General features: G+C 47.2%; 1 protein-coding gene and 1 long non-coding RNA gene across 5 annotated transcripts in view; one reads left to right on the plus strand and one right to left on the minus strand.

Moving 5' to 3' along the window:
- Nucleotides 1-21581, plus strand: part of MAD1L1 (mitotic arrest deficient 1 like 1) — a 349790-nt gene that overhangs the window by 283856 nt on the left and 44353 nt on the right. The window lies entirely within an intron of this gene.
- LOC118174219 lies at nucleotides 9344-13313 on the minus strand. Its single transcript, XR_004754591.1, has 2 exons — nucleotides 12290-13313; nucleotides 9344-12063 (listed from the first exon to the last, which is right to left on the minus strand). It is a non-coding gene; the product is annotated as an uncharacterized LOC118174219 (long non-coding RNA).

The following is a 21581-nucleotide window of genomic DNA, read 5'->3' on the forward strand; positions in this document are numbered from 1 at the left end:
CGAACGGCTGTGTGGTGTTTAGCTGCCAGCCGGGTTAAACCACAACACTAGCCAAGGTCAGCTCAAGGCTCCCCAAACCAATAACGTGATATGCAGTCGCACCACATCACAGCTTGCCCTCCTATGCAAATAGCTTGAAGAATATGTTAGAAAAAAGTGATCCTCAGGGAGTGCCAGTGTAATCTTTTGCAATGTTGAATGCTGATCATGTGTTACACATCTTTTTCAATTTTTATTCAGTTAATTTCTAGATTTGTAATAGCACTCAGTCCCTGGCTCCGTTGCTCAGACCATTTTCTGGTAGCCTTATTGAAGATACTTTGCCACAGAGGCTTTGAAAATCCAAATAATTAAACCTAATCCTCTGGGATTCTTTTTTTCCCTTAAGAATTTTAGGGAATTATACTAGACAGGAGAGGAGTGATTTTCTTTATTTATTAGTATCATTTTCACCTGGGGAGTTATAATTTCTTGTTTAGTTTTATTTGATACAGAAGTAAGTTTTACAGGCCTCATATTGTCAGGATCGCTCCTGAAGACCTTCTGGAGTCAGGCTACAATATTTTTCCTGTCTTGCCCACTGGTATACACAATCCAATTTTAAGGCTGATTTATTTTTTAACAACTTCAGTACTTTCAGGTCCTCAAACATTATCCCGCCCTGGTGATTCATGATCCTCTAAGGATATGAGATGTGATATGGGAGCTTTCAGATGATTTTACGAAGTGGGTAACGTTGCCAAGTTACAGGGAGAGCCGTACGGTGAAATGGCAGCTAGGCTGGCTTTGAAAGCAAGGAGTTAAATGTGTGTCCCCATCAAGGGAACCAGTGGAATCTGTTGTGTCTCTGAGGGGAAGGCTCCCTTCAGCACATCTCTTCACTAACTTCAAACAGGAGGATGAAAAGAGGCTTCATTCTCATGTTTCTATTTATTAGGTGGTCAGGGTTTAGCCTGAATAGTCAGAGCCCAGGTGTTTTGAATAGGACTGCAGAGAAGATAAATCAGGTGTGATCCTTGCTCATGAAGAACAGAGATGGATAGTCTTTGTCACTGCCTCTCCGCCAGCAAGAAAAAGAAAAATAATGCTTGCTTTCCCTCTTGCAATGCTAACAACTCCAAGTCTATGTGTTCAGCAGCAGGCAAGACTTGGAACCAAGTAACCTTGAGGGGTTCCCTGCAGATCCCAGACACCAGGTAGGAGGAGACTCATTAGAGAAGCTTTGGTGAGTGGGTGTAGTGAGCACACATCTTCCAGGATGTGTTTTTAAAAGGTCTTTCTGAGGTTAATGCTGCACTACGTCTCCTCTTCTGTGCTAAATTAGGTTAATATTTGAACAGCCTTCTTACTAATTCCTTTGTTAATTCTGGTGGTTGTCATCTACCAGTAATGTGTCAAAATCTCCGTGTGTTTTACTTACGGGGTCCCTGGATCTGTGCGGGGTATCAGTGCGGGATGTGGAAGTGGCATGTTCCATCTGGTGTCTCAGAGTAATCTTCTGCATGTTGTTAAATACCACAGATAAACGTAAGCATGAGATGTACAGATGAAGCTGTAACGAGTAGAACACAAGAGCTAATGCTCCATTCCCTCCTTCTCTTATCCTCAGTTCCTCTTTCAAGCCACTTGTGGTGAGATTACCTTCTCCTGTTGAGAACTGGGTGATCTTGCTTTGGTTTGACCGCAGTCTGGTTTTCTAGGCTGTCTCATTTTGTTGTCTCCTCCGTGTGCCCCATCTCATCAGGCCCACCTTTTGCTTCTTCTCTATTTCCTTGAGATCACAGCTCCACGCACAGAAGCAGCAGCTACTTTACTCCTGCACCTGAAGAGTATTTTAAATGAAATTGTTTTTAACAGTGATGCTGCCAGTACTCATTTTGATCCTTGCATCCAGGGACGCTTTGTTATCTTTATGGTGTCCTCACCGCGACTGAAATTGAACATAACACGTTTGTGTGGCAGCGGTGGGTGCTTTGCTCCACTGATCTGCTTTGGGGCAGATGATGTACCTGCAAGGTAGGAGTGTGCAGGACCATACGGTTTTATGCTGTTATGGTACCCTGTTAGCTTCCAAAGTTGGGTAATTTCTAAGGACTTGTAATATTATTTTTTTTATGAACAGCTTTAAATAGAAGTCATTAGACACTGTTGTTCAATCTTAACTGTCCTCCTTACTGAATTCCAGCACAGCAAAGAGTGACGGCACTGTGGGAAGGAGAAACATCTAACTAGATTTAAAATAATAATAAAAAAAAAGAATAACTAGATTTAACACTTAATTAAAACACAGGACCTTTGGCAGTGCAGGTATCAGGTTGCCTTCTGGGAGATCAGGCTTTGGGGAATGATGTCTTACTTCCCAGATTACCGCAGTTAAAATGAGTGTGCTCTAGCCATCCTTGGAGAACGTGCCCATGCTTCGTTCACAAGGGGGGGTTGCTGCTTACAGATGTCTCCCCAGCAAAGGCAAAACATGAATGCAACACAAATGCAACATGTAGAGTCTTGCATGATTCATCTGGCAGGTACTGCAACACTACTGAAGCAGAAACAGTGGTCAGAGGTGCACACCCTGGTCACTGGGGAGCTGGTACGGTGATTGCTGGGACACGGCACCGTTGTCCTGTCCCATTGTCACCAGCCAGGTCCTGCTCTCGGAGGGAGAAGTCTTTCCTGCAGGCTGAGTGCAGCATCATGGTCATGTCTGGGTAACGAGGAGGCATAAGACTTTTAAATAGGAGAGCCAGGAAACGTTAATGTCCTTCTAGAATGTAGTTATGTTGAAGGGAAACAGAGTTACAATAAAATCGTAATTTGAAGGTCTTGGAGAAAATAACGTAATCAGAAAATGGATTTAGAGGGCACTGACGTACATGGTTACCCAAAAGTGGCTTTTAGGCAAAATGAAGTTGCCTGGAAGCCTTATCAGGATCAAACCAGGAATATACTGTGTTGGGCTTTGATACTTAGGACAAAAGTTCTGGAAGCAGCTAAGCCACATTCAAAAGGCTGAGTGATGCTGTGACACTTGCTGTCTCGTAGTGCTGTGGGAGGTCTCCCTGATGTGTGGATGAGCCACCTGGGGGGCCGTGTGACCAAGCTCGGTCACTGTGACAAGGCTTCCTTTGCAAAGACCTTCTGGAGATGCCTGCAGAGCATTCATCCTGCTGGGAATGGGCGGGAGCACGCTGGAGGCTGAAGGAAATGCAGCAGGCTGAGCATTCTGCTCAAGAAACAGGGTTCATTGAGTTGTGTGAAGGCAAGCCCTGACTGTCAGCAATGCCAGCAAACACTCGCTGTTGCCATATGCTGGATCCATCTCTCCTTCACCCTGTGCCTTTGTCTGACCATCACAAAACAATTTGGTTTCTTTAACTTGGCTTTTGAGCCAGAGCAAGAGCTTAATACAGCTCTTTGGAGTAATTTTTACCTCCATTCCAGCTGACGAGATTAGTCTGCAGATAATGCTAGGAGTGAATAAGAGCCTCAGCTCCGAGGGAGCTGGAACGTAATTACACTAGATGAAGGGTACTCTCCGCAGCTCCTCCAAGAGTGCTGAGATTAGACTGTAATCATTGTTTGTAAGCAGACAGGAATGAGGGGTAATCAGCCAGGCAGCCCTGACACGTTATTCCAGGAATTAATATTAGCTTCCTGAAGTAGCTCATCAATTCACACTTACCCGAAACTGCAGAAATCAACAGGTCCCGTCTTCCCGAGGCTGGAGCTGCTGCAGGGGCCGGAGGGAGCACTTGCAGGGCACGAGCTCGGGGCTCACCAGATCAAGCCTGCTGGTGCAGGAGGGACTCGGCCTTCCTAAGGAGCTTTGCAGGTCTCTTGGCTCTGCGGGGAGACAGGCTGCTGCGGTCCCCGGTTGTCTACAAAGAGATTGGGTAATGCAACACCAAGAAAAAGCTCTGAAGCTTGTAGCCTGGAAGTGCAGCCCTCACTGGTAGGCTTCTGTCCGTGGAGAGCAAGCCGGGTGCCCTGTGCCGGGGAGGGGAAGGGAAGTGCTTTCTTCTTTAGCCATCATCTTCAGCCTGCAGAGCTGCAGCAGGAGGGAGTGCTTGTGCTGGAAAGAAGTAGGGAAGCTTCCTTTTGGTTTTGAAGAAAATCCTTGCAAGTGTGCTTGGTGCTGCTTGAATCCTGTCCCTAATTATAAAGCCTGCGGGTCCCAGCGAGCACAGTGAGAACATCGAGTACAGACACAAAGCTAACACTAGGCAGCGAAAGTCTTGACGTTTCTCTGATGTGAAACAAGAAGAGAAGGGATAAAAAAGCTTGCAAATCCAGGCAGAAATCATTAAGAGAGTGAGTGAGGGTACTCATAAAATCACTGGTCTCTGCGAAAAGCTAAAAGAAGAATTAGGACTAATAGGGAGAAGCCCTGGTGCGAATGATGGATAAGAAAGTGGTCAGTGGCATCCCAGTAAAACTCCCCAGACCATTGGAGCCATTTGGGTTTCAAACAACACACAGCTTTCACCAGAGCTCGCTATTGCCAAGCAGCTGGTAGGACCATTCCAGCGTGAGCGTGTTGCCTTGCCTCGCTTCCCTGCTTGCAGCAGTTCGCACTGCAGAGCCCTTTTGCTTCCGTCAGTTTGGGAATAAATCACCAACCAACCTATTGATCGTATCTCTCGCAGTGTTTTACGTACATTAGTTATGTGCTTGTGCTATTTAATGATGCTACCGCTCCGACAACTCACTAAATATGACACAGCTTTATGGGTGGCATTGTTAATGCTTTAGTAGTCAAAGGTTAGCTGCTATTATTAACAACATTAGTACTGGCTCTTGTATGAAAAATAAGTAGAGGCAGATGCTCTGTCTGAAAAGCCTGCAGTCTAAAAGCAAAACCTAGAGGAGCACTGAAGGAAGAAACAGCACGGGAGCAAATGGACGAGGCGGTGGTTGGCACAGTGTCGCGAGCTTACACGTGTGGTTGTTGGTTCATTTGGCTTGTTAATTGGCAGTAGAGGTAGGTCGAAGGGCACAGCAGGAACCTGGCAGCGAGCAAGAGGAAGAGGGACAGAGCCTGCTCATCACCTGCCTGCCTTGATCGACTGCCAAAGTTGTGTAGCATTCCCTGCAGGAGGGCGTCTGGAAAGATTTGAGAGGAGGATGCGTTAATGTCTGCATGGGTTGCTCCCAAAAACCTCTTCCAGGCTGGAAGGGTAGCGTGGGGAAAAGCATGGTGGGGCTCTAGGGTGAAGCTGTCTTCTGGGCTTCAAAACTGCAGCCTTCCTCAGAGCAAGGGGGGGTCTCTGGCTGCTGGGGGCGCCTGCGTTAAGGCACGGCTGTATAGTAGAAAGTCGTGATGATAAAGAGAAAAGAGTGGATTTGTGTTAAGCCTGGAAAGATGCATGAGGAGAAGGAGGAACAGCTGGAAGAGGAGTTTGAAGCAAGTAGATAAAATGAGCTATGCTGAGGATGTGCAGCCATGAATTCACATCAGATGGACATAGTTATTATAGTCAAAATCAGAGAGGAGGAGCTGTCTAAACTCATTTCTTCTTGCTGCATTTCTCATTTAGATATATTTTTTATATCTAATGGATCTTTGTGCAGTCAAGCTTGGGAAAGAGAACAGTTCTATTTGCTTTGGTAGGAGCAGCTAATAGGGCAGAGAGGTGGGGTTGGCTGATGAATATCAGGTTTTAGAAACGAATTGTTTTTCTAGCTCCTAGTGCTGCTTTGCTAAGGGACTGGGGCATGTATCTAGTTTTAGAAATCTCGCTGTGTGAATGCTTCTTAAAGAATGGGCAGGAGGGAAAGTAAATTCTTGGGATGAAGGGAGATTATATCTGTGGGTGACATTCTATCTCATCTGGCTATGCATTCATCCTGTGCTCATCACAATCCTTGTCGCACAGAGATGTTGAGCCTCGAGTACCTGGAGATTGGTGTCGGCATCTCTAATGATGGATTATTAATACTTCCCAAAGCCATAGTACCCTATATAGTAAAAGTAATAAGTGTCCCAGTGCCTAGCTGCAGGACTGGAAGATTTATTGCTACAAGCAGCAAAAAAGCAACTGGGGAAGGAGGGGGGTTGCTCAAAGATGTTTTAATATCACAGGTCCCAACATTCCAGCTCATCTTTACCAAAGGAGTTATCAAATTAGAAAGTCCGGTGGGAACAGAGAGAAGATGTTATCAATGCTGTTGTAGTGGAGGCTGTGCCAGCACTCTTCATAAAAACCGTCTGTTTCTAGATGACTGTAAATAGTTGGTAAAATCCACATAAATAGACCCTACCTGGGGGTAAATACTCGACTTTGGAGTGAGCAGACAGCTGCATCTCACTTTTAACCTACATAAAATGAGGGACAGCGTTTTTGCCAAATTTGAGTGTTGAAAATTGTAAATGTGATGTAAAAAATAACAATATGCTTTGAGATAATTTTATTTGCCATCTGTTTTTTGAGCTGTTGGTTATACTTGCATCATGTTTTCTGCAACTGTGAAGTTTCTTTACTTTGAAACCAAAACAAAGATCCTCATCTAATACCTTGATGCCAGGATATGGAAATTTAGGAAAAGTTTTTAATCAAATCAAGTCTTGCAAAGCTTGTCAGAAAGGGAAGCATGCTGGCAGTGCTGGGGTAGTTTGGAGAAGTTTATGCATCTATTTTAGTTTTGTGTAAAAGCAGATTAACCACACAGACATAATGAATACCTAAGACATCTCCATGCATTCACAATGAACTTCTGCAGCTAGGCGCTTGGAACAGGTGTTAAGTTAAAGCCCAGATTTTTGCTCTTTGATTGTGTCCTAGAGAATTAACTTTCTACACCCTCACAGACATTTGCTACACCCTTATAGTCACGTGCAGCCTACATAATCTGTTTTTGTGATTAAAACTTTTATAGTATTTGAGTTTTTAATATTTAATATATACGTCCCAGCCTAGTTTTATGGAAACAAGAAAAAAAGAAACAACAAAGAGAAGCCAATGTGTACAGATTTAAGCCACGGTGCATTGGCAGAAAGACCAGAGCTGCTGCTTTTGTTTGTTTTATTGTTGTTTTTTTTGCTTTGGCTTGTGGGCAGGCATTTGAGTGGAAGTAGGCTTGTGCAGTTTTCGGGGGGCTGAAGCAGCTCGTAACAAGCTGAACGAGCCATTTAAAGATGGGACACTTGCTGTAGAAGAACACCTGAAGTGACAGTTAGACTCTCATCTAGTGGGGTCCTGACACACAAGAAGCAGAGATGTTTAGGGCTGTAAATCTTTGGAAAGAGCTTCCCAAATGAGAAACGAGTTGTTGTTCTTGAATGGCTGTGGGGCATCACTGTGTAGACTGAAGGGAGGTGGAAAAACATTGTCATTTTTCATTGGACTGGATCATTCTGCTTTTCTGGTTTGCATTTGAAATAAATTTGGTCGAGGGGTGTTGCTGGGAGAGTTGATGGCACTTGTCCTGGACTGGCAAGGGGACAGCACCCACCCCGTGGCCTTTCATGGTGCGGATCCCAGTGCTGGCAGGGGTACAGGGGAGACTTGCAGACCACGGGGACTTAATCCTGCTGCGCAAGCAGGCTGCAGGCCTGGCTGACACCAAGGCCCTGGCAGGTTGCAAACAGGCTGTGACCCAGAACAGGCCTATTTTCCCCCACACCCTGGGGGAAAGAGGTAGGCCCAGGTGCCGGGCCTTGCCATGCGGCTGGAGCCCTGGATGCTGGCTGCAGGCAGAGCTCGTGCCCACGCCGACTGCTTTGGGTTATTCAGCCACTGCAGCAGGCCCTGCCGCCTCCTCCCACCCCAAGCTAATCACTTCGCAAAGCTTCCAAGGTCCACCAACTTTGTGTGGCGGCTAACAAGCTTAGCTGATGGCTTCTGCCATCGTCCTTCTGCAGAGCTAATCAGCTTACCCGTGCTCCAAAGCTAACGGGCCTGTGGGTCACCGCAGCGCCGTGAACTGCTCGCACACGAGTTTACCGCATCCATCTGTAATCGCGTGGCTACCTCTCTGGTGGAGTCTCCTCATGGTTTGCTTCTTGTTCCAATGGTTATCACTGGCTGTTTCGCAGCTGGTTCTTCTTTTCCTCAGACACATAGTTCATTGAAGACTATTTCCATGCTATGGCTGAGATTTCAAATAGCAGCAGCAGCTTTCCAGTTATCCCACCCTGATGACAGAGGCCAAAATTTGTTTACAAAGGGAAAAATACAGTTGGGATAGTGCATCTCTTGAGCACTCTGCTTTCACCAGTGCATCCCTGAAACAGGTCAGTCCCAGCAGAGAGAGGGACTGACTAACGTCAGCTCTCCAAAACAAGGATTTCACAAAGCTGAGAGGGGATGAAAGTCCCAGGGCTGGGAGCGGCTGCAGCCGTGGAGTGGCGGAGCCAGCTTGTAACCCCCTCACCTCCGAGTGCAGCAGCTGAAGGCCGCACCTGCCTGCATACCTCTGCTAATTTTAAGTGGTTTTACAATCAGTTTGCTAGGGAAAAAAAAAAAAAAGGCACTTCATCTTTTTCACTCACTGCATGAAAGCAGGTGGAGAAGAGTGAATGACAAAGTGCTGATGAGACGTACCAGAAGTGCTGACGCTGCACTTGGCCAGCAAGCCAACAAGAAATGGATTTTTTTTACCTTGTATTTTTGAACTGTTAAAATGATAGGGGACAGGAGCAACTTTGCCTGAAACTGTGTGTGAAGTTGTGGTGTGTCTCTGGCCTGGCAGTGTCCCAGCCTTTAGATGCAGTATGACGAAAGGGTTTGATGAATTTACTGGTGAATACATTTACACATTTCCCTTACGTTCAGCAGCACTTCGCATATGGCAGGAAGGACACGGGGATGGAACGGCTGTCCTGGTGCTGCCCTGTGCTTTAAGCAGAGCAGGAGCAGAGCTGGCAAGACCTTGCCCAGAAGGAGTAACTCGGATGTGTTTCGCTGCACTGAGTGCTGCCACAGAGCAGTCCTCAGCTTAGGAAAACTTAATGAAATGTCGATTGGTTACTGCATTGTTAATAATGTGATTAAAAGGAGGTTTATTTTGACCATACCGCTTTCTTGAAAGCAAAATGGAAATGCCAGAAATGCCATTTGCAAAATGCGATGTTGTTGTCTGTTCTAATTTTCATTAAATTCTGTGCTTCTGCTCCCCTACAGCGGTAGGTGCACAGGTTAATTAACACACATGTTGTATTAAAATTAAAGTGTTTAAATTTTATTTTTTTCAGTTGAATTCTCTCTGGTTCTTCTCTTCCAGAACAAATAGCAGTGCCCTTTCTTCCTTTATTATAATCTTTGTATTTTATAGACGTCTTTTATGAGCCTTTTGTTTCTCTTTCTACAGGTTTCTTAGAAATTCTACTTTTTTTTTTTTTTTTAATGGAAGCCTCTTTCTTTCCTCTCTAGTGCTTTTCAGTACTCCCCTGGGCCTATCTTAAATAAAGTGCACGGTACTTCAGATAAGTAAAAGCCACTAGTTAAAAAAGTTGCATTATTGTATTTTCCAGACTGTTCCCTATTTTATGTTCAGTACTGTCCGGTGTTGTCTGCTTTCTTGCTCATCATTACCCATCGCACTGTCTTCTCTGAATGCATCTGTGTCATTTCTAACTCCTTTCAAAGTGGTTCTAACTATTTAAATCACCATTAACATATTTAGATAATCAAACCACCCATTATTTCACATTACTTAGGATAAATTTTACCTGCTAATGGGATACCTAATCAGTGAGGTGTTGTTCCTTTCCATTTCACCCCCTCTCATTCTCAGCAGCCCAAATGACATAGCATCAGCAGAGGAGTTTGCCGCTGAGATCCACCGTGTAGGAAGTTAAAGCTCTGCCAGACAACAGGAGTGTGGTTCTGCCTTTCTGGCCTGGCTTTCCCCAACCTCCTGACCATCCAGGGACTGTTCATTCCTGCTCTGGCCTCTGTATCACTCGCTCAGATTTAAACAATGGGAGTGCTTTTTTCCCTTTTTTTCCTTTCTTTTTTCTCATGGTGTTTTTATAATTTTTTTTGAAAGTCTAAAAAATGTTTTAAACAGATTTTCTTTATCCAACTGTTCCGTTAACTCTTGGAAAGAGCACTAACAAATCACAGAGGCGCGATTATCCTTTGCTCTGAGCCACGTCGATTCATTCCCTCATCGTATTAAACTGCCACGGAGGATTTACACTTGTATTTAATAATTTTTCTTGCTCATTTTGCTGGCACAGAGGTATGGCTTGCAAGTCCAAATTGATAAGCTCCTTTTCAAACCTTTATTTAAAAAAAAAAAAAAAAAAAAAAAGAAGTTTGCCAAAAAACAGTGTTGTGCCTCGCCCAGGGATTGTTCAATCTGAAGGCAAATTCCGTGTGTAGGAAATAGTTCTTCATGATATCTGACAAAATTAATTGGAATTAAAATAAAACAAAAAAAAAAAAAACACTTTGGGAAGGTTTTTACTCAATTCACATGGAGTTGCTGTAAAGCCTGAGAGAAAACGATGATTTCCTCTTCTGCTGTCAAAGATCTGACCTCGGTCCTGCCTCCTCGCAGGGAAATGCAGCCCGAACAGCCAGCTGGTGTCCCGGTGGGGGGACAGCCCTTCCTCTTGCTTACACGGGGGTCTGGAAACCCAAATCTTCTTCAGACTGGGGGCTGATGTTCCCAAACACCCAGAGAAGGGTCCTGGCCACCCTGATGGAGGAGAGATGTAGGGCTTGTTTTCCTCCAGTCCTACATAAATGAGCTGTTACATTTTGTATAAAACACTTTGCCGAGACCAACAGAAGTTGAGCAGCTCTTCAGAGACGTTTCATTCAAAAGCAGGTGGGGCTGCCCACCAGAACGGGGACGCCACGACTCATGTCTGCGGTGAAGAGTCCGTGTGTTGTGCATGGAGATACCGAGGAGATGGGCTGGTGCTCGGCCACCTCACCAGATTGCTCCTATTTTGCAGGCTGAAGTCAGGTCTGAAATAAATACATGTGCTCGCTGCCGTGCCTCCTGCGTGGAGCAGCGAAGGAGCTGGACGGAGACAAACATTTGGGGCTGGAAATTTCTGGTGCTGTGTTGTGGAGATAGATTGAAAGCTCCGTGGCACATCATTCTGCCTCCGTTAGGACGTTGTTAATGACTGCGGTCTTTCATGTGCGTGTGGCGTTGGTGCGGCTATGCATCCATCAAGGGAACGTGTTTGAATATCTTTTATCTGGGAGGGCTGTTGGGATACTTCGGCCCATTTAGTCACACCGAATGGCTGCTTTGCATCTTAACGTCTGTATCACATACAGCTGGTGGGAAAGGGAGCTGAAAGAGATGCTCTGGTTCTGTCCCGAGTTTGGATTTCCCTGTGCTTCAGCTCTGAGCTGTGTGCTGAGGGTTTGACGCTTGCTTTGCCAAAGGTCCCGTTCTGCAGAGCCGGTAGTTGTTGGGAGGGAGATGTTTGCTGGGCTTGGCGAGGGGCTCCAGGTGCCCGTGTGCTCCTGCATCTGTCAAACCAGCGCCGAGAGGCTGGGGCTGGGGGTGGCTTGCGGAGTGTACGAGTGTAATTAAGAAGATCAATGATGCCAGTTTTGTGACTCCCCTCTGCTCGTGTTAGGAACAATAGCGCTAAATGATGATTGTAATTCATTACAAATGCACCCTAATTAAATTACACATCAGAGGCTGTGAGATTAATGATACCAACCCGGGTTAGAACGTGATTAAAGTTAGGCTTGTCAAATTTTTCAGCTATTATATGGAAGTTCACGGGGGAAGGGACGGGGCAGAGCATGAGGTGAGATAAGAGAGTGCTCGGGAAGGCAGCGGGGGCAGGCGTGGGCTGCACGGATGGCGCTGCTTCAGGCTTTGCCAGTGAAGGACCCGCTGCAGGTTGTCTGGGGTCTGTTGGTGGGTGTGTGAGGCCGTACCCTTGTTGGGAGTGTTAATCTGGTCGTAAGGTGGGCAGCAGGCATATGGGGAGTCTGACACAGCAGGGAGCTGAGCCTGGAGCTCCCCAAATGAAGCTTACCTCTCTGAGCTTAGCGTGCTGGGTTGCCTTGCCTTTCTTCTGTTTTTTATCTTGATATTTCTGCATGCAGAGAAGCATCCAATAGTTCTTAAAAGTACCTATAAAAATAGTAAGCAAAGACCACGGATGACACAAGAAATAGTACCAAATGCAACAGAGAGTCAGCTCCTTCTTTTCCTCAGAGAAATTTTACACTACAAATGGTTTTCAGCAGCAAATATTTACAAGGGGAAGACAACAACATATCCTTGCCTCCAATGAGAGGAAAGTGCAAAATTCAGGATGTTTTTGTACTGAGAGAGGAAAAACAAGGCACCAGCTTACCTGGTTGTGCAGTGCAGGGTATTTTGCTGCCCTGATGGCCACCAGGAGCCTCTGGGGTGCTCCTGGGCCCAGTTGAGGGTGGGGACTGATGGGTGGGATGTGTTCAGGCAGATGAGGAGGGGAAAAAAAGGATGCCTCAGCATAAGGACTGTCTCTCTGAACACGCTAGGACAGATTGGCTGTGCTTGGCATCAGCTTTTCTGTCATTATCTGGCAAATAAGCAAGGAGGGATTTTTTCAAAGCAATTTCATTTTCCGATATTGTACACGGTGTCCTGAAATGCCTTCGCTGATTGGATTGCTGAGGCCGGTCCAGAAACGGACATTGTTTACCAATTGGTGCTATACTCTTAATAGATCTTTTCAAACTCTTTTTGAGAATTAGATCTTGGATGCTCCAAGCAGAAATAAATTGAGCGGTGTGGTCGATGTGCTCTTTGTAGCAGTGGAATAGACCTCATTAGAGCATTGTACACAAAGGCGTAGGGCTGGACCAGCAGAAACAAATGGAGTTCCTGGAAATAAGAATAAACTGAGGCTCAAAGAAGACTGTTGCACATATCAGGAGGGAGGCATCCATCTGGGGCTCCGTCTTCACGGTTGTGCCATGTTTCCTTTGCCGGATCCCTGTCGGGCTTGTGAGCTGCAGGGGAATGCAGAGCGAGGGTGCTGGCACAGCAGGTGTCGTGAGATGAGCCAGCCCATCCTCTCCCAGCCTGCGGAGTCTCAGGCAGCGTTGCGGCAGGCAGATGGCACTTATTAGCTGTGCAAACTTAATTAGTTCACATCAAAGTTACTGGAAGACATTTCTCTGGGGAACGGATGGTTACCATGAGGCTCAAACCCTGCTTGGAGAAAGGGAGATATTAATATTGAATGTAGTCGTCTCTGGGTTTGGATGACCTTGCTTCTGATGATAAAATCATGCATTTTCCAGGTTTTTGCATGTTCTCTTCAGCAATGCTGTTGCTCATAATATTGAGATTATTTCCCCTGGGGAGGGTAGAGACAAATAACCTCCAAGAGTTTTCCTCCACAAAACTGTTTGCCTAAGCCATCCTTCACTATGCTGGAGTTTGTATGCCTGTTTTGGAGGCAGATAAATAGGCCAGCAGGAAGCAGTGGTACCGGTGGATCCAGGAGAATGTAGAAGGTGGATTGCTGCTCTCCACGTTCCCAGGTTCTGCACAAGGAGATCTTTTCCAGCTCAGCAGCCTCATGCTGGCTGTCAGGTCGATGGGGGAAGGTAGAGGCACAGCCTGCTATGCTCGGCATCCTGGTCACATCTCGTCTTCCTCTCAGGTAGCTTAGAGCTGCTTCCCACAGCCCATGAAGACATAAATAACTGCAAAGGAGAGCAACCAGCCAGCTCGGCCATCAGAGGGACCTCACCCACAAATTTTGGATAATACAGGCAGATTCTAGTGGCTGTATTGGAGTTTTGTGGCCTAGTTCTTCCTCTCTGGAGGGTTTTCTGACCTGCCTGCATAGCCTTGAAGCTGAATACCATTCTGCTTGTTACTGCCTTAAAAAGCTAAATGTGTTTTTCTTTCTTTTTTGTCTTCGTTTGTTTTTTTGTTTGTTTGTTTTTGGCAAGTGGTTATACATGTTTTTATGTAGGACACAACCCTTTCGTCTTTCTGTTTTTTTTTTTTTTTTTTTTTTTTTTCCTTTCCCAACCAGCTCCTGCAGAAAAGGTTGTTAGGATTCAGGGGAATAGCTGACTCACATGGGCAGTTGATGAGATTTTCCTGTATAATTGAGCCTCTGAAAGGAAATTTTCCTGTAGGCATTGCAGGGAGAGAGAGTTCTGATAGTTCTGACACGGTCACTGGGGGGTACTGGTGGGAAGGAGATGTCCTTTCACTCAGGAGACCAAGAGGAAACTGGGGAGTTTGACTGGTGCTGTAGATCAGTGCTTTGAATCCAGCCTGTGTAGAGATGAGAAGTCATTACTTCCCGTCCTCTTGGGCAGTGACCCACATGAAATGAGTTTGGGTTTAGTCCAGTTCTCTGCGGATAAGCTGTTTGCAGAAAGCAATCATCATATCTGGCATGGGCAGGCACCCTAACCAGCTGTCCAGCACAGGGCAAGGATACAAAGATGCCATGGAGGCCAAGCTGCAGTTACCTAAAGTCTGGGTCAGGGCTTTTGCTGTTCTCCAGGACCTCAGTGCATCCTGCACCTTCTCCATGGTGCATCTCCACCATCTCAGCTTCTGGCTGGTGCCACAAATTGGAGGGGACAAAAGCTGGAGGGTTTTGTGCCTGTGGCATGGTGTTGAGCCTGCCTCTGGTGCAAAACAAAGTGCAGGTTAACAGGGATTTTAACAGATCACATCTCTTCAGGTCTCACCCCATCACCTCCCCTCGGCGGTCTCCTTTCATGCAGTGCCACCCCACCAGAACAGCTCTGGGAGCAGCTCCTCAGCCACCTTGCGTAAGAGCAGAAGAATCTGAGGCGGAGTGAAGCCAGCTCCATCAACTGGAGCACTCCTGCTGACCTCTGCTCAGTAGGGGCCCTAAACTTGTGAAGAATCCTTCTCAGTGAGCTTGCTGCTGTTTTCAAATTCTGCAGCCGTGAGTATGAGATGTTCAGTGGCTCCAAGGGCTGAGCAGCACCATGTGAGAATTGAATCTTTCAGAGTCTCTCCAAAGTGGAGATGTTTTCCTTAGAATAAGTACCTCTCTGATTCAGATGAAACGTATCCCAGGCTGATGAGCAGTCCGAGGCAGGAGCAGCACGCGGCCTTGCCTTGCTGTTCCCAGAGGCTGATGTCTCCAGGACAGAGCGGTACTGAGGAGCAGGTCAGTGTGTGGCTGGCTCTCCCTTCCCACCGTAGGTGCCCGTGGTCCTGCTCACTCGTGGGTGAAGTTTGGTGGTTGTGTAGCCTGGGGTTGGAGTGGTCAGCAGATGGGCACCGAGTTCAGTTCAATGAGTCGTAGTCAAGCAGCAGGGCTGAGGCAAAGTTGCTTCATGTCTCGTCCCATATGGTGGCTCCTGCTGTCACTGTTCTTGTGGGAAAAGCTCTGAGAGGCCTCCTGGTCTTGAGTTCAGCCCCTGACTTCTCACTGAGCAAAAGACAGCATTGGAAACTCCAGTGTTTCTGTCAAGTGCGTGTTGCACCCCAGGAGGGACGCTTGGCATCTGGTTCTGCTGGCGTGTGGGAGCTGGCACTGCCTTGTCCCCCGTGGGTGCTCCTCAGGGACGGAACTGTGGGAATGAACTGGTCCAGAGCCCTGCAGATAAACGGGCCAGGCCTTGCATCAGGCCTGTGGGCAGAAAGGCAAAATAAAATAATGAAAATTAATTCTGAGCAGATGCCCGAACGGTCATCTGGTGGTTGAGGAAGGGATGGGAGGACTGAACTGAGGCAATTTGGGTGAATCCAACTCATTCTTCACATCTTCTGTTGGAAACTGTCACTTGGGATTAATCTTCCCTACGTGATGTAAATCCTTACACTTTTCTCAAGCACAGCAACAGGCTGAGGGACTTGCTGGGTGGCCCTGTGGTGTGTAGTCACCGGTGAGACAACCGGCCCCCAGGGAAGGCCCGAAGAGCGTTTGGAGTTGGTATCCCCCTATGAGGAGAGGGGAGGCAAAATTGGAGGGCTCTGGACCCAACTTTTTGTAAGGACTGTGTGGTCCATGTGGGTAACATACACGATGCTTCTGGATGTCGTTGTTTTGTGCTGCCCCCGAATGCTCTCATTCCACCACCTGTGGTAGTTTGGGCCTCTTTTAGTTTGGAAATGCAGCAAAACGCTGAGGGGTTGGCACGGTGCTCCGAGGTGGAGCATGTCCGAGTCTGCTGAAGAGGAACTGGCTCAGACGTCGCTGGTTCTGTTTGTCTGCACAGTTGTTACCACACGCTCTTCCTGATCACTTAGGGGTCTGCGTAGATCCAATTCCTGTTTTCTTTTTGTTGTTGCCTTTTTTTTTTTTTTTTTTCCCTTCCTCTAAAATTCTGGGCTTATTAGCCCTGACAGTTATTTATTTGTCCTTAGTTGTAGGCTGAGGCAGCTTTATGGAGAATGTGGGAAGCATGTCTTCTCTAATTAGACCACAGTCTGTTGTCTGTCTGCCTTATGGGCAGGACACAGCACGCTGTTCTGCAGTTCGCAATAGCAGGAAGCCCTGGATGCAGGAGGTCACACCGGGCTTGTTTGGAGAGGTTTTACAGCAACAACTCACATCATCGGTGGTCCTGAGACTAAGCTGGAAACAAAACCTATGGGTTTTATTCTCCTCTTATTTCCTACAATGAAGTATTTAAATTGTATAGGGGCATAAAGAGGTATGAGAAGAACTAAGAGCAGCCAGCCATGCCCAGGCAGACTGCTGGTGTTGCAGGAACTTCTCCCACCTTACTTGCCATGGCTCCGAGCCAGGAGCCAGCACACATGTAGCATCCCAGCTCTGGCAGTTGTTCTCAGAAGTATTGCAGCAGCTAATGAGGAAGGAACACTGGCTTCATGGAAGCTCACACCTCTTCTTTTCCCAGCATGTTCCCCTGCAGAATGTGTGTTATTTCACAATTACGAGACTGGTAGCTTTATATAGTCTAGTAGCTTCTATAAAAAGTGAAAGGTACTGTGCCTTGCTCTTTGAATTCAGTGGAATAATCTTGCATCTTGCTTGACTGTGACAGACAGGAAAGGTACCTTGTGCAGAGCAGCTCCTGGTTCTTTGCTGGCAATGAAGGAGTGAAGATTGTTTTTATTCCACCAGGGAAATGGGGATGGAGAGACAGTTGTGAGAAGCATATCGCTGGCCTTCTTCTGTTTGACTGAGGACAGAGAGCTCAGCAGAGCACTCATCCATGCCTCTTTCATTTGTCCCTGATCTTAGCAAAAGGGACTGTAACAAGTCGTGTTCATTACCAAACCTTGTGATTCCAGATAAGCCTTTAAATAGCAGCTTTCCTCATTCTTCAGTCGCTGGCTTAATGCCCAGGGAAAATAGTGGGTTGAAACTATGAAGCAACAACTTTTCTTTTTTCTCTAATAGTGCTTTCAAACCGTATGTCTGTTTAGAAACATTAATCATTGTAACTACTGGGTAAAAAATCTCCTGCCTGTCTTTACTCTTACCTGTGCAAGGAGATGACAACAGTGAGCCGGTGCTTTCGGTGGGTGATGAAGGAGCAGAAGGGCTAAGCTTTGATCTTTTCTGCTGTTGCCAACTGTGCAGGGTTAGGCTGGGTTAGCCCTGCGGTGGAAAACCTCAAGGAAAAGTCCGTCAGAAGGTTTTGCATTTAAAAGCACCCTCATCTGAGACAGCCATGGGCATAGCACTCTGTCAAGAGATGTTGCATTGCCTAAGGGCCTGCCCTGCAGAAGGTACATGGAGCTGCTTGTAGTTTTTGATGTCTTGTGGCATTTTTGTAACAGTAATTCTTGACAAATATTAACATAATTACATTGCCCCCCCCACCTCCACAGGTTTAACAAAATGTGGTTGGTGTTTACATCTCCTTTCCAGCCTGTGCTGTGTTTGTAAGTGATGTTAAACAGGGGCTGTGTGATTAATAGCATGATACTTCAAAGAGTTTCCAGACAATAAGTACCTAATCCAGTTTGGTTTACGAGGGAAAAGAGATCCTACTGTATTATTTCTAGCATTTTAAGTTTGTAAATCCCTCTAGAATCTCTGAGAGGCAAAATAAATCCCATACTCGTGACAGTTATGTTGTAAAATGGTACAAGGTGCCCGGCAGCCTCCCTACTGTCTCATATACCTGTTGCATGTGTTGTTCCCCCGGTGCCTCCTGCCTGCCAGGTGCTCTGGTTAAAGGTGAGGAGGGGAAAGGGTGGACATGGGGGATTGGAGGCTTCTTGTGTCGTGCAAGGGGCATACGAGGCAGCTCGTGGGATGTTCCTAACACGGAGCGCCCTCACCAGATGGTGGAAGTCCACTGAGCAGTGCGGTACCTGGGGCACTTCGGAGCACCTGGTGCTGACTTCAGAAAGAGGGTTGCATGGCTCGTTGGGCTAACACAAACGGTTCTGACTGGTGCAGTAACTTGCTCCTGGATGAGCATTCATGTAAACTAAAATACAGGAGAGGAGATCGTGGCCGTGGGTTGTACTCGTGCTGTTCTTTGGTGCAGCTGGGGACATAATCGCTTTCATCAGCCCAGATTCCTAGAGAAGAGGCAACACATATGAGCAGTGTATGTCATCTTCACTAAGCTTTGACTGCTCCTTATGTCTCCTTCTGCAGTATCTGCTTGCATACCCACTCCCTCAGGAACCTGCATTATCTACTGAGGAACGTTTCTGAGGGACAGGAGCAGACGGATGGGTAGATCTCAGCCCTTTCCATGGCATTCCTTTAGGCCACGTGCATTTTGCAGAACAGCCATCTGGGACAACCTCTGTTTTCTGCAAGCTGCCTTCTGCCCTTTGTACTGTGGGGTCCCCCCAGACATGACCATGGGGGTGAGACCTCTTCTCTCCCCCTTGCCACTTCAGCTCAGGGCTGCCCCATACCTTACCATCTTCCAACAGCCCAGGAGTGACTTCTCTGGCTTTTCTTCCCTGCTTTGTTGCTAGCAGAGGAATTAAAACCAGCAGGTTTTTGTCCTTTATTGCCAGCTCTGTTTAAACACTCTGCTGGTGCCGTGCAGGTACACCGCACGCACTGCTGTCCGTCTCTCCATCTCCTCCTCCGAGTGTTTTTAGCTGTCAATGAGCTCTGGATAAAACCACGGTGGTAAGTGACAGCCGCCGAGCCAAATGCAGCAAGTCGGAGGTTGGAAAGGCAGCTCGCTGAGTAAAGAAAACAGGTTTAAGAGAAGCAGAGGGGAGTTCAGACTGAGCATGTAGAGGAGGACAAGAGCAAAAAGGCGGTGGCAGGAGCTGGGCAAGATAGCCAGGGTGAATAAAGAGCCAGACGGCGTGCTTCGCGAGCACGTCTCGTTTGTTCCTCTCTTCTGAACGGCTTAACCTAGGCCTGCAATTTGAAAATAAACTTTGCTTTTGTTTTTAAACACTTTGGTGCCCAGGAGAGCGTCAAACAGCTTCGGTTTGAAATCAAAACGCGATTGCGGTGGTTGTGTTGTCATCGTCCCCGTTCCGCCGCTGTGGTCTTTGCGAGGAGGAGGCGTCTTTGGGGAGCGGGTCCAGCTCGGCTCGTTGCTATGGCAAAGTCTCTGCTGATGCCTGCTCTCCGCCTGTAATTGCTATTCAGCAGCTGCTTCCAGTGGTCGTCTGGAGGAACTTGCACAAGTTAGGGCTGTGAAAATCCCTCCCCGTACGTTGGCCTTCGCTGGAACCGAGCTTTGACAAGAGAGATGCATTAGCTTCCAAACTCGCCAGTAATTAGGTTGGTTTGAGTGTACTTTGCTGGAAGTTAAGGCTCTGGGGCTGGGAGAGGAGGGTGGAGGGGGAAGGAGCGACTTTAAAATCAATATTGCAAATGCAATGCAAAAGAGTGTAATTAGCATGTTTTGCAGGGCCTATTAATTCCTCTGAAATGCTGTTTATTAGGCAAAAGAACTTGGGAGCCCATCAGTGGATTAAACAGGTTCTGTAATGAAATGTAAATGGTGTAATTGGGCTTGTTCTGAAAGTATTTATTCTTCACCTGTGACCCGCTTGATTGCGGTTTGACAACACGAAGGAGTGTGCATCTCTTCGTTAATGACAGCTAATTCCCTGGAGCTAATGGAGTGGGACGCCCAGGCGCATGGCGCTAGGAACGGCAGGTCGTGCCTGGAGCTCCGCAGTGATTGGCACCAATCCGAGCACAATGTAACTTTAATTACAGTAATTCCAAATCCAAAGCAAGCAGTTAGCTGCCGGAGAGAGGCTCTTAATTTTGCAAATAGATGCCGTATAATGCGCTGACCTTTTATTAGACAAATATTGGGATGGGTGGGAACGCTGTCCTCCAGGATGCAGGTAACGTTATTGGCTCCCATTAGCTCAGTGGAAATCACAGAGGCATGTTCTCGCTGCCAGGTTAGCCATACGGATCTCTTTCAACATGCAACCTTGTGGAGCCAGGAGGGAAATGTGCTGCTGTATGTTATTTAAATGCAGTCTCTGCATCAAAGCATGAAATTCATCTGCTGCTCCTCTGCCTTGTGTGTGCACTTTTGTCTGGGTAGGCCGCTGGGATTTTTTTTTTGTGTGTGTGTTGTTTTCCCTTTCTACAAATCCTCTTTATCCAAACTGTGCAGTGCTAAATATCTCCAGGCACGCAGCAAAGGTCACGCAGCACTCTTGGAGGAGGAGAGCAAAACACTTGGTTTTGTCTGGTGTTACGGCATCCTGCACTCAGGTGTTTGGTAACACCCTTCTGTAGGGTTGAGATGTGTGTGCACAGCCACGTCCCTTCACTCGTGGTGGAGAAGAGCTGTCAGCGTGGAGACCTGGTGTTCTGGGAAGAACTGCTCAGCACACACCGACAGGGACTGTCTGTCCCCCAGCTCTCCTGAAACCACAAACCTCCGACCTTGCCTTCTGTTAGCTCAGACTCTCTCTTAGCCAGGGGTCTTGTTCGAGTTGGAATGAGCCAGGCAGGGAAGCTTTCATCCAGGCAATGTCCAGGTCTGTGTGGATGGGTTTGGAACAGGCCCCCAGGGAACTGCTGTGGGCTGTCGTCTTCAGTGTTTGGAGCAGAAGCAATACGATTTCTGCATGTAATGCCTTTTCTGCTTCATTATTCTTGCTCCACTGCCTCTTTCTATCTAAGAGCTGCAAGGCAGAGATGTAGGAGTGGAAGCGTGGTCAGAGGTCTCTGTGTTGCACTGATCTCGGGCTTCTCCCCTGAGTCGGGAGGTGCTGGGAAGAAGGCAGAGTGGGAGGCAGCTGTTTGCCAGGGGGAACACAGCACGGCTGGTCGACATTCGGCCACCTGAACAAAGGGATGAGAATCATCAAGCAGGGAATACAAAAAGGATGTTAGAATGAGAAACGACGGGGGTTTGGTGCTGCTGCAGAGCGGCGGCCAACGCGAGGCAGTTGGCTGAGCCCAGTCCAGCAGAGAGATGAGAATAGTGGCAAATGGGAGGGAGCATCCTAGCGAGGCCAGGCACGTCGCTGTTTCCCAGCAGATGGCTTTCCATGCACATTGCCTAATCCCAACAGAAATAACACCTTCTCTGGATGCACTCATGCTCCTGTTCGTGTACAGCGGTCTTTTTGCTCTGGATCTGGGCTTTGTGGAGAGCTAGTCTGTTGGCACACAAAAGGAGAAGAGCACAGCAGAGGGAGAGCAGCCTCTGGCTGCAGCATAGCTTCATCGAGCAGGGTCTCCTGCTGTTAAATGAGTCCTGTTC

The sequence above is a fragment of the Oxyura jamaicensis genome, chromosome 14, assembly GCF_011077185.1.
Source record: "Oxyura jamaicensis isolate SHBP4307 breed ruddy duck chromosome 14, BPBGC_Ojam_1.0, whole genome shotgun sequence".
In the NCBI taxonomy this organism is placed as follows: Eukaryota; Metazoa; Chordata; class Aves; order Anseriformes; family Anatidae; genus Oxyura; species Oxyura jamaicensis.